The sequence below is a fragment of the Lycorma delicatula genome, chromosome 2 (assembly GCF_047948215.1).
Source record: "Lycorma delicatula isolate Av1 chromosome 2, ASM4794821v1, whole genome shotgun sequence".
Lineage (NCBI taxonomy): Eukaryota > Metazoa > Arthropoda > Insecta > Hemiptera > Fulgoridae > Lycorma > Lycorma delicatula.
The window spans coordinates 16,413,835-16,427,984 of record NC_134456.1 but is presented as its reverse complement, the minus strand read 5'-3'; the positions used below and the strand labels follow the sequence as shown (position 1 = coordinate 16,427,984).

At 32.6% G+C, this 14,150-nt stretch overlaps 1 pseudogene; it reads left to right on the top strand.

Annotated features, from left to right (window-relative positions):
• LOC142319844 (facilitated trehalose transporter Tret1-like) overlaps positions 1-14,150 on the top strand; it is an 84,808-nt pseudogene that overhangs the window by 54,207 nt on the left and 16,451 nt on the right.

The window sequence follows — 14,150 nt, the reverse complement described above, 5'->3', positions numbered from 1 at the left end:
ACTATTTTTGTAATTGGTAAGCGAATTAGAGATACAATTTATTTTTATTTTATAAGTTATACAAAAAATCATAAACATATTTACTTCGTAGCATTCAAATTTTTCTTTTTATTACAGCAAGAAGATTTACTACAACTGAAAGAGGAACTGCTTGATATTAGTAATGGTGATATAGAAAAAGATCCTTTAGCAATTGAAGAGACCAACTTGGTTGAAAATGAAGCGGTAAGGATATAAGATTTTGCATACGGTGGAACACCAATTATCCAGATGAACCTTTACCAGGCCAAATCTTGTTAATTGAAAAGTACTATTTAAATAGGTTTTATCATATATACTGTACATATCATGCTAATGTTTAATGGGTAAGACATTAAATAAAAAAAATAAAAAGTAATATATATGTATTTCAGTAAAATTAAGAAGACATTTTGAACATATGTACAATAAAAGAAAATAGAGATATAGTATATGATACAAAAAGTACAATGTGTAGAAATTTGCTTTTATAATTAGTTTTTTTTGAAAGGAGAATTCAAGAAACCTTAACGCCTTATAGATCTACACCCCTCTCATATGGTAAATCTTCATCAGAATTATACTTAACTAAAGATTACATATTAAGTTAGACCTGAAATCACCACCATCATGTACCTTCCAACACCACATTCAGAGTACATCAGCTAAACATGGGAGATCGATTACAAGCGAGGTATTCCCCGAAAAGAGACATCGATCAACTACTATTTGTCTCTGTTGATAGTAAACCATAAAAACCAGTGACATTTGCTTTGTTACTAAATACATATGATGAACGAAGAAGAGATCCCCCAAGGGGGCTCCACCTCGCACCTCCGAAGGCCGTGCAGGAATCTCAACAGCAACCGGGAGTGTAGGAACAACCTATTTTGAGACGATGAGATAGCGAATGCAAACTGCCAACAAGACTTCAAGACTATGATGTATCCTCGTTATACTTTAACAATTTAAATCGGTAAATGTGTATCTAAATTCAATATTCTATGTATAATCAAATGTAAATGTATTTGTCAATGTATCTTTTCAATAACCGTGGGATACTGTTTCATCCCAACGATCGATGTAAGCCGTCGATGTATCGAGAATGGGAGTGATGATGTGGACAGTTTTTATCAATATGCATTTCAATGTTTCGTAATTAATTGTTCATTATATTATAATAAATAAATATTGTTTATAATTTGAAAACGTGTGTGTTTATTTAAATAGAGACATTCCCATCTAGCCACCGTCTAGATCCGCGTTGTATTCATTATCCTAGTGCTTGTGAAAATAATACTGCTAAATAATTTATAAAAATCATCAACACATTTTAGCATCAGTTTTGTCAGCACAGGACTTGAAACTTTGAGTGATGCCAAATATATGGGTTTCGGAATAGTCGGCCCCATCTTAAAAATAGTTGTTAGAGCTGGTGCACCTGTTCTTCGTAGGGTAACAAAGTTCTTTTGTATGGTTCTTAGCGTTACTCTAAAAACACCTTAAGAAGATGACCGTACTTCATTAATGAATTTTCATTTTATTTCTAGTCAAGCAACTGGAGACAAGCGCAACCAGTCACGTCATCCACTCAATAACAGTGACAATGGCTGTGTTAGTCGAGCTGCCGGACCGTACACCATCATACCTTTAAAGCTTCTTTCTATGAACGGGAAGAGACAAACAGACTTTTTTATAGAAAATTTAACTTCAAATACCGCAAGCGGTTTCCAAATTTGACTTTGACCGACGGTTTGGTCATAGCAAAGTTGAATATTTACAAGGAACATAATATTCCGATTGTTACTACACCCATCTTGAAACTTTGAAACATTTGTTAACAGCAATAGGTTCTTTCCAGATTTTAAGACACCACTAGACTTATATAAGATTATAAGTTTTTTTTTTTTGGTAAATTTTTCCATGGTTTTTGTCATGTATTGATGAGATTACCTGTAAGATTTTAATGAAAGTTCTTTTTTTTTCTAATCCTCTCCATAACATTATTATTATTTAATAACGTTACTGTAGTTAAATACACATGGTTTAGAGCAAAAAAGATTATTCCGAATTCTTGAAATTATGAAGCATTAAAATTATACTTAACTGAAAAAAAATAGAATACTTTTTTGTGTAATATACCATAAATACTAATTACTAAACAACTAAATTCACTTAGTTCTTACTGGTAACAGTTACATAGAAAATAGAGAAGTAAAAATCATTTTCTCATTCAAGTACAGTTTGTAAACGTGAATAAATACTTAAAAATAGAATTTTCCATTGTGATAATTGAAATTAATCTATTAAATTAATGATAATTAGTTTTAAATTATGAAATTTTCAATAATTATTATATTATCTAGTCTTGTAAGTTTTATAAAAAATATTTATTATTACGTACGTGGCAGTTTATGTAATGTGGCCCAAAGTATTCTAAAATATTTATAAATTATAAAGAAAAAGTAGTTTTTACCACCCTTAATAACAATGATTGTATAATATACAAAATTATTATTATGTAAGATATCCCTGTATAAATTAGTAATTATTATTGTGATGTAATGTAATCAATTATTTTATCTTTATTTTTTAATGTAATATTATATTGAATAAAAATTATTATATTAAGTACTACTTTTATTATGAATTAATCATTTTTAGTAAACGCAAATTAAAATTAGATAAATAAATTGATAAAATATGTTTTAATTATAATTTTTTTTTGTTTTACAGGCGCATCAACAATTATAGTCATTAGCGAATAAAGTAACACTATCGTCTAGTATTATATAAAACGATAAAAAAAACAGGAACAATAAGGAATAAACATAGACAGGTAACAACAATAAATACATAAAACACAAAACTCACTAAATCGTATTCTTCATTCCACTGTAGGAGAGGAAACGCAACAGACGTTTTACACCTTCGATCTGGTTTATTAGAAATTTCATTCTGAACCCGGGTCTAAGTTTTGTCGGATGGTTTCAAAGATTGGACAGTCAAAGAGCAGATGGTGCACAGCTGCAGCTGCTGCCCTGTTTCAGGAATCGTTCCTTAGTCTGGCTCTCAATAGATACCTTTCCGATATGGTTGCACCTTTGGTCCAGCTACTCTGTTTCACTGAGCACTCAAGCTCCCTCACCGACGGCAAGGTCTCATTCATGATTCATAGAGGGATTATTACTATTAAAAATATTTTTAGCGTATTTTTTGAATTTATAGCCATTTTTATATTATATTTACTAAAGAATTGTTTAATCGGGTAAATTTCTTTCCCAGTAAATGTTAATTTACTTCATTTAAAGGTTTCTTTATAGTTTGTGGTTTTAATTTCATTTATTTCTTTTTTTACCGGTTATTTTCTGCGATATGAAAAATTTTGTGTAACATTTTTAATATCCTAATTTCTTTAATGGTAATTTATGTAGTCTACCTATCAGCATTTTTTTTTTTTTTATAGTGGTGGGGAACCCCATTTACGGGCGCCAAAGCAGTGTCGGGCTCGCTAACAGGTTCCGCAAGCTGTTACAGACTGTGCGTATGTATTCCTGCGCCCTACCGACTAAACCACCACCCCTCGCGACCGCACGGCCTCGGAAACCGATTATAAAAGCTGTCATCTATCCGAAAACCGTAATTTACGCTCCATTGGGGTCAGGTCAAATTTTCGGGTCACCGGTTTGACCTGACCCCGACCTGTGACCTGACCCTGACTTGTGACCTCACCCCTGATCTTTAAACCTAGCCGATTCTAAAGAAAAAATGTCAGTGTTATAAATGCAATTATGTATATTATAACGGAGCATAAGAACATATAATCTGAATAGTCCATAGCAGAGAATTTCCTTGGCATTTGATAACGGCGATTCTTTTTGCCCTGTAAAAGAAACAGAATAACACGATTAAAAGTAAAATAATTTGCGTTTATCCATAAAAACTAGAATTGTAACAAACTTAACGTACAAAAATTCACTTACAAATACTACCGCACATTTTCCAAGACCTCGAGCGCGTTTGCCAAGTTGGCTTAATGAACGCAAGGATAAAAGAATTAAGTTAATCTTAAATAATGTTCAACATTATTAGTTTTCTCCGAAATTCATAAACCAAAGACAGGCTACTCAAAAATATTACGTTTTACTAATAAAACATTTAAACTTCTCGTTCTACTGCCACCTAATTTTAATGCAACCTGGACAAATTAACTCATTTAGTCCAGTCCTCTCTGTTCAATATACAAATAATACTTTCTCTTAATTCATTCTGAGTCAGAAGAACCAGTATTTACCAACATGTACCTTGAACATTAGAAAGGGAGGATATATGTCAATCGACGTTCAAAAGACAACTTGAATAGGGAGGTCGAAATTTGACCCCCCTATTTACCTACTGTTTTAATAAAATTAATAAAAAGGTCAGCGCACAACATACTTTTATGCGCGTTGGAGAGATGTATAAAATATTCTTGGGATATTATCCAAAATTACACATTTACAGAAAGAAATAAAGTGTAAAACGAAAAATACTATGGAATAAATATTAAATTAGTAGAATATTAATAAATGTCTTACCTTCTTATAAAATTTAGCGGGGTCATGAATGTCGATGTAATGAGATGTGTCTGGTAAGTTTGGCTGTTGCGGTATGAAAATGGATGTAAAATCTGGATTCTTGTGCGGATGAATGTCTTCCTCTTCCGGGTCTATATTAATAATTTGAATAATAGGAGTGATTGGCGGAGAGAGAAGAGGAGCGGCTGGAGGAGAATATTGTGTATAGAGGTGGGTCGAGGGTGTTTGTGAGAGGGGTGGTGGTAGAGTCACAGGTATTGGTGGAGGGAGAAGATCTAATTTAAAAGATTTATTAAGAGCCAAGTTGGGCGGAAGAGGTCTACGTAAAATTCTATTTAGCATATCATTTACGCTATTGATGTAGGTAAAAGCATTCATGAAGGTATATTTGAAGTTGCTACAAAACGAATACGATTTATTAAACAAAAAATGGACAACGTTTTCTCTGCTCGGCCAAATGTTTAATAACATATATTTTGGACTATCGGATTTCAAATACATTTCTGCAACTTTTGTTTCGGTAATTTTGCAATTACCAATCGCTAAGTAATTTAATTTTAAGCCCTCCTCTTTGGGAATTGCAGCGAACATTTTTGTGGATGTAATATTTTTTTGTTTATCGGTTTGGGAATTCATTTCGGCAAGTTTTTTCTCTGCATTTTTAATCGCAAAGTTATTAAATTTAATGCCGCCCTCCTCTTTGGGAATTGCAGCGAACATTTTTGTGGATGTAATATTTTTTAGCGTATCAGTTTGGGAATTCATTTCTGATATCAAAAATATTAAAACAAACTACAGCGTTTCCTGAAAAGGTAGCATCCATAAAAATCACATATTTATTCTAATTAATGTATATAATATTATAAGCTACTAAATTTATTCAGTAGATAAATTCAAAATCAAAAATAAAATTAAAAAAAAGAAATCTCGATAAAAATACATAATTTAAGATATAGGAATGTTTGTTTTTCAAATAATTATTATTAAAAATTAAATAAAACCCTATTGTTAGATTTCAGGTGTTTAATTAGTTCGTAACTTTTACTACATTTTTTTAAATTTGAAGCATTAAAAGGGGACTTTTTGTAGATTAATCTAACATCCTTGCAGAGGACACAGACTTATTAGCGACTGTCTCTCGATGATGGCTTCCTAGCCCTTTGGATACCGATCGACGATATACCTCCGATTACAAGAGATGTGAAAAAAAACTTTGACGACATACGATAGATAGTAAAAACATGCGGAAAAAATCTGCCGGCGATGTGTCGTCTATCTTTTTGACCTCATTTTTTTCGGTAATAATCATTTGTTGTAATCAATGTTTTATTTAGTTCTGATTTCCATTTGTATGAGGTGCTCAGTCCACCCTTTTTTGTTTTTTTTTACCTTTCTATTGATTTCCGATCGGCTCTTATCAGGTTATATTGAAAATATTAATTTAAAATAAATTAATCCTAATGTTTTGTTTTTCACCTGCTGTTCTGAAAACAAAACAAATTGTTTTGTTTTATTTGCCCGTTAAAATCTGAATTAATTTGGAATATATAGTGAAATTTTACAATTTTGAGTCGTTTTATTTACTCAAATATGAAAAAACGATTTAGTTGTTAAAAGAATATTAGCGAGTCGGACCGATTTTTCCCGCAGATCATATCAATATTTAGAAAATAAATATTCATTAACATGAAAATCAAAACTTTGTAATAAAATTTACTATAAAATTATAAACTATTAAATAAAATAAGTAAAAACTTACAATAAGATCCTTAGTAGACCGTATATTTGAGCAACGTATTTAATCAAAAAAATATTTGACAAGAGATGGTAACTATAGAAAAGTAAAAAATTACTAATATGTATCTATGACAACGAAAATTATTCAATAAAAGAAATAATACAAGACCAAAATACTAAAAATTAAGTCTATTACGGGTGTAAAAATTCATCAATAGAAACTGAACAGTCAGAAGTCGCCCTCTGTGAGAAGCCACTGATGCAAATTACTCGACAGATATTCGCTTCAGTAAATTCTGCCCTAATAAAGATTTGCCTTCTAATAAGACAAGACACCTAACTCTACCACGTAACCCTCAAAAACCGCTAAAACTAACTGCTTACCCTCGGAAGATCAAAGTTTGCTTGCCTAACTCTATTACCGTTCTACCACCACCCAAAACCGTATGTACCTGTTTTACAATACGATTTGTTTCGAAAATTTCTATGCCACGACAGCATATGATTGGAGTGCTCTTTCCTACTTAACATTATATAATACTTATTTTTTTCATTATGATTTATTACGTTATAAAAACAAACAATAAAGAATTGTATAGCCGAATATTTAAAAATAAAAAAAATTAACATATCGTTGTTTATATAATTATGATGTACAGTCTTTGTCAAAAAAATTAGAAACTCGGTCTTAAAAAAGAAAAAGATAATCTATTTCTACCAAATTAGATGAACAATTTTCACGTTACTAAAAATGCTGACAACAGTTGTTTCTGATGCACGGCTTACACACACGATTTAAAATATTTATCGTTTTACTTAAATGAAATATATTTTCGCTTATTTAATTCAATGATACAAACTAAAACCCTTGTGCATACCGGATTTTATTCGTGAGGGCGGGCGGTACTAATTAAACTATCGTAATTTCAAAATTTACATATAACAAATTTCGCTTGTACGGTAGGCAAGTTGGTGTAGCGGCGAGGTTTAACGTACCAAGTACTTAGTCGACCGTGCGATCGAAGTCAAGACCCAGTCAGACCGAGATATTTTAAATATTATTCATTTATGTACTTTTACCGGTAACCTGTGACGTCACAACATGTTGTTGTAAGTAATGGAGGGAACATCTGATGTATGCAATTTATTTATGGAATATTAAATTCCATAGATTTTAATATAAATACAGAGTACAATAACATAAGAAAGATACAATAGTAATACCCAAAGTAAATATACTCATACGTATGCTAAAGTAAATTATAAATAAAATTTGCAGAGATGATAAAGGTCAAAGCTCTGTTGCTACTAAAGTAACTACGGCCCTCATGACCGATCTACTGGATAAGGGGCGTACACTCTGCACTGATAACCGGTACACCTCAGTAGCACTAGCCCATGAGCTACTAAAACGAAACGCTCACTTGGTTGGTACTTTGAAACGAAACAGAAAGAATAATCCCCAAGTGTAGTTAAAAAAAAAACTTCAAAAAGGGGAAGATTTTGCTGTTGAAATCAATACAGGTGTAGTTGTGTTAAAATGGCATGACAGAAAAAATGTCCTAATGTTGACGACCAAACACACCGATGATATGATAGAAGTTCAGAGACGAAACAATCCTGTTCAGAAACCGAAGTGTGTCGTAGAATACAGAAAAGGAAAGGCATTCATCGATACTTCGGATCAAATCAAGAGTTATTGCTCGTCTCTGAGACGCGGAGAGAAGCGGTACAGAAAACTTGCTGTGGAGTCGCTTCTTGGAACCGATGTAGTAAATGCGCTATACTTATAGAATCAGCTTACAAATGGAAACATGCAAATCATCGCATTCAAAGAATCGACAGGAATCAACGTTAGTGCCGTTGCTCCTCCTCCGACATCAGCAGACCAACCTCACCGCCTTGTCGATGTTGGCAGACAAGGAAGAAGGTGATGTCATAAATGTTATGAAGAAAAGTCAAAGGCCGAAGGCAGGAAGATTGCCATGCAAAAAACTACTCAAACCAAATATAAATGTACGGTGTGTGAAAAACACTTTTGCTTGGACTGTTTTTTTGGTGTACATAAATATTTTGTCTGAAAAGTTTTTTTTTCTAGCAGATTTTTTGCAATTGCTTTTGTATAGTTTTTGTCAATAAAAATAACATCATTTTGTAATACTGATATTCTGCATTATTTCATTACATTTATCATAAAGTAATAGCCATGTGACACCAGTGTGGACTCCCTATGAACAGGCCGATAACAGTTTCATGACATACTGGCCATGCTCTTTCACTTGCCATGTGTTTTAATAGGAACTGTGAATTCAGAGCGAAGTTACACGGCCATATAACTAAACCTAACATGTGGTGACACATTCTACTCACGCGGCCATTAGATCTGTAACTCTGTGAATCCACGTTGGACTTGCGTGGCACTTAAAGTGCTATTACCGTTCTACCACCACCTAAATCCGTATGTACCCGTTTTGCAATACGTATTGTTTCGAAAATTTCTATGCCACGACAGCATATGATTGGAGTGCTCTTTCCTACTTAACATTATATAATACTTATTTTGTTCGTTATGATTTATTATGTAATATAAAAGCAAACAATCGTATAGCCGAATGTTTAAAAATAAAAAAATTAACATATCGTTGTTTATATAATTATGATGTACAGTCTTTGTCAAAAATTTAGAAACTCGGTCTTAAAAAAGAAAAAGATAATCTATTTCTACCAAACTAGATGAACAATTTTCACGCGACTAAAAATTCTGACAACAGTTTTTCCGATGCACGGCTTACACGCAGAATTAAAAATTTTTAGTATCATTTTATTTAAACGTAATATATTTTCGCTTAATTAATTCAACGATACAAACTAAAATCCCCGTGCAAACCGGATTTTATTCGTGGCGGTACTGGCACTAATTAAACTATCGTAATTTCAATATTTACATCTAACAAATTTGGCTTGTACGGTAGGCAAGTTGGTGTAGCGGAGAGGTTTAACGTACCAAGTACCTAGTCGACCGTGCGATCGAAGTCAAGACCCAGTCAGACCGAGATATTTGTTACATTTTAAATATTCATTTATATACTTTTACCGGTAACCTGTGACGTCACAACATAGCAGTACTTTAAAGGATTTTTTGAGCGGGATTTAAAAATTTTTTTTAAATGTTATTCTTTGATTTTCAAAGAAAAATGTGACCTTATTTAGTTGAAATTTCAAGATACTGTTGGTTACCGTGCTGTGGCCCCATATATATAAGTAATCTGACCAAGTTTGATACAAATCGGTCCATAGTTCGGGCGATAACTAACATTAACATTCGGAAAATTTCAATCTGGTTTTAGGTAGATTTCATAAGAAAACTACTTACTGTAATAGTAGCACGATTAGACTTTCGGAAATTTTCGACGTATCTTCGCGTTTCACATCCCCACACCCCAAAATAACCCTCAGAAATTTGTATATAAATGTCTGTATATATATTTCACATTATTTGGACACGATAACTCCTTAATTTTGCGCCATTCACTTTCAAATCTATACGTAAAATATAACGTCCCAAAATCTCGATCGAGTTCGTGAATGCGCAAAATCGGACCGTGGCGGTGGAAATGGGAGACCTTGAAAGAAAAAGAAAATATAACTGTGTTGTAAAGTAAAATATCGAATTCCTATTTAAAGTTCCTACTATTATTCGGATAAAGGCCTAAAAGTAATCTAAGTTTTTTGATATCGCCAACCGTTCGCCCAGGGTGTGGAAAAAAAGGTGTTTTGAAGACAAAAAATATATACCTCTCTTAATAGGCACACTATCGAATCGGTTTAAAGCGGTCGTTAATCCTCTAAACTTTACGTAAAACTTTTGTCCGAAACGATTTGTCATATGGCCAACCCGTACGGTAAGAGATGGTCAAGATATTGCTGGAATTTTAAGAAGATAGGACTTCTCGTATGTTAAACCGTAGTCGTATCGAGTAAATTTGAATATATATATTTATTTATAGTATATATATATATATATACATATATATTTAGCTTGCCTATGACATTCCCGGTGACGTAATTAATCTAACGCGGGTGATATACATAAATCGGTTCAGCCGTTGAGCTGCTACAGTCCAACAAACATACATTGCCTTTCTTTTTGGGCAGTCGTGTAAAAACAAATCTCTGAAAATTTTTGAAAAAATATTGAGTGTTAACTACACAAAAGTAATTTATTCGGATCTTTTTTGGAATAACCCCCTCCAAAAAAACCACTTTTAACCGATGGACCGATAATCTATTTATCTTTAACGTCAAATAAGAATTAGGTGGGAATATGCATGTTTCAAAATAGCATGAAATATTGATATTAACAATAACCCGGTTGAAGAAAAACCCAATAACATACTACCGTGCTGTTTTATACCGGTCGTTTTAAATATTCTCTATATTAACAGTTTTTAATATTTCACATATTAAAACTAACCAAACTAAACCTATGCTCGCTAACCTAGACTAATTAACATTAATGTTTTCATTATTTAAATTATAAATAATTGCAATAATTAACTGAATTCATTAAAAATTTATTTATTTTTTCCTCTGCCTCCCGAAACCAGACCACCAATTAAGAATGAACACGGTTTCGGGAGGTGCCTTTGCCTCTAGTCGCCAGACGATGGGAACTCTAGGCCCGGCTACGCCGTTCCTGGCCTCCATCACCCAGCAAAGGACTCGGTCCTTTGCTATTAGACCACCATTCTTATTGAATATTAGAAAATATTCAATAAGAATTAGATGGGAATATTCATTTTTCAAAACTAAAAATCAAAATTGGTAGTATTTCGTTTCTTCCTTTTTAAAAGTTTGCTAGTTTTTCACCTGGAGATGACTGAAAATAGCAAGAATTATTGATATTAACAATAACCCCATAACCGTTTATATACCGACTCTTACTGATACTCCGTTCTTACCGATATGTATCGGTTATGTTCTTATCCGATATCTACAAGTATTTACCTGGAACAACTAAGGGAAATAGTTTTAAAAAATTGTATATATATATTAGAATGGTCCAAATAGGGCAAAATTTTTGTCGAAAAATGTGCACCCGCTGATTTAAAAGTACTCTCAAAAACAAAATTTTTGACGAGTTGATGAACCCTTTCCGTTCGAAAAAAGTCATCCCCCACTCCATTTGAATTTTAAAGGGGATTTAACACGGGTTTTTTCAAGTCGTGACGATATAGCGCTTGCATGTTTCATCACAAAACTTAAAAAATAACGTATATAAGGGTTTTTGGGGTCTAAGAACACGAATTTGAAGTCAAAAACTTATTTTGACACATTGTAACTGTCAAAATCGCTGTCAATCGATTGACAACTAGCGTTCTTATGAAGGAAAATCTATGTTAGACATTACAAACAACGTTAATTAGGGTTTTTGGGGTCGGAGAACACGAATTTGAAGTAAAAAAACTCATTTTGGCTAGCTACGCTAGCTCTTTTTGATGAAGACATCTCAACCGAATTAAAACTGAAAACGGTTGAAAAACTAGCAATTTCGGGTGAAACTTAGGAAAATTTATTATCTGCGACAGATGATGATTGCGATTATGATAACGAACCTGCTCACACGAGACGCTACGAAACTAAAAACGTTAACGAATTGTTAAACAAAGAAATCGACTTTTTTGTCGACACGGAGTCCTTGAATTTTTTTAAACGATTCGAACTTGCGACTAGCTTTCTAGAAATCGATCCGTGTAAGCGGAGCGAAAACGAAGATTATTTGGCTGCTTTGAATCGTGTTAAAAATCTAAAGGTCGTCAATGACCGCTCAGAAAGAACGGTTAAGTCGGTGAAAGAATTTAGATGTAAATTCACTAGAGATGAAAGTCGATTGCAATATATACTACAAATTGTAAATGATCATCGCAAAAAACATCCAAATGTATATGATTACATTACATATGTAATGTAATATAATAATAGAAATAGAAATCGTAAAATTTTAACGACTTTATTTGAATAATTATATCCGTGAATATAAATTTTTTTAAATAAAATTAGAGTTGATCTTTTTGAATCTATCCTTCGGATTTTTTTAATCGACAACGACTTCAACAGTTTTAATGTGTCAAAACAATTTTTTCACTTATTCGTGTTCTCCGACCCCAAAAACCCTAATTAACGTTGTTTGTAATGTCTAACATTGATTTTTCTACATAAAAAAGCTAGTTGTCAATTAATTGGCAGCGATTTTGACAGTTTTAACTTGTCAAAATAAGTTTTTAACTTAAAATTCGTGTTCTCCGACCTCGAAAACCCTTATTAACGTTATTTGTAATTTCTACCGTTGATTTTTATACATAAAAACGCTAGTTGTCAATCGATTGACAGCGATTTTGACAGTTACAATGTGCCAAAATGAGTTTTTTTACTTCAAATTCGTGTTCTCCGACCCCAAAAACCCTTATATACGTTATTTTTTAAGTTTTGTGATGAAACATGCAAGCGCTATATCCTGTAACAACTTGAAAATAACCTAAAACCCATGTTAAATCCCCTTTAAAATTCAAGTGGAGTGGGGGATGCCTTCTTTCGAACGGAAAGGGTTCATCAACGCGTCAAAAATTTTGTTTTTGAGAGTACTTTTAAATCAGGGGGTGTACGTTTTTCGACAAAAATTTTTCCCTATTTGGACCACTCTAATATATATAAAAGTGATTTAAGTCCGAATTAAAATTTTTTATAATTGCCATGATTTTTGTGATGTTTGTAATCGGAATGTTACGAGGTTTGTTCAGAAAATGACCGAACATTTTTAAAACATTTTTTTTTTTTAATTAAGCAACAACGCAGATATTTTGTGACGTGTAAATATTTTGTGACAGCATTCTATTCCAACCCACCGGGTTGAACACGTTTTCCTAAATCAGTTGATTTGAAAGTCGAGAGTTCCAGCGTTCAAATCCTAGTAAAGTCAGTAATTTTTATACGGATTTGAATACTAGATCGTGGATACCGGTGTTCTTTGACGGTCGGGTTTCAATTAACCTCACATCTGAAGAACGGTCGACCTCAGACTGTACAAGACTAGACTTCATTTACACTCATACATATAATCTTCATTCATCCTCTGAAGTAATATCTGGGGGTATTACCGGAGGCTAAACAGGAAAAAGAAAAGAAAAGCTTTCTTTTCTGCGTAGACTCTTCTATAACCACATATTTCTGGATTGTTGATATCTCGTTTAGTTTTCGTGTTATTGTTATTTGAGTTAGCAGCGATTTTCGGGAGGATGCAGAATTATACACTACTACTCCCCTGTACGTTTAAATATGAATATATTTGTCCAGTGCTTCTCAGATAGAGCTAACATTGTTTAAAGCTCGGATAGAATTCCCTTAGTAGTAATATCTAGTTGTCCGAAATTCCCTTTAATGATAATTATAGTTGTCCGAAATTGTTACTACATTTCATTACTTTTGTTTTGTTCTTGTTTATTTTCATGCGATAGTTCTTGCGTAGGACTTCATCTATGCCGTTCATTCTAAATCCTTTTTACTCTCGGCTAAAAAAAATCCCCACTCCACAAAAATCGAAAAAAGTTTATATTTTTATTTATTGCATCATTTTTAACAATTTTTTTTACTTCCTAGACATAGCAGTAGTACAAGCGACACAAAGAAAATACTTTGGAGCAATATTGTGGGAGGCAATCAAACTTTAAAATATTGGATTTTTTTTAATTTTTCAAAACTATTTTGGTTTATTTTAATAACTTAATTTGGTTTATTTATTAATCGGTTTAATAATAAACTTTT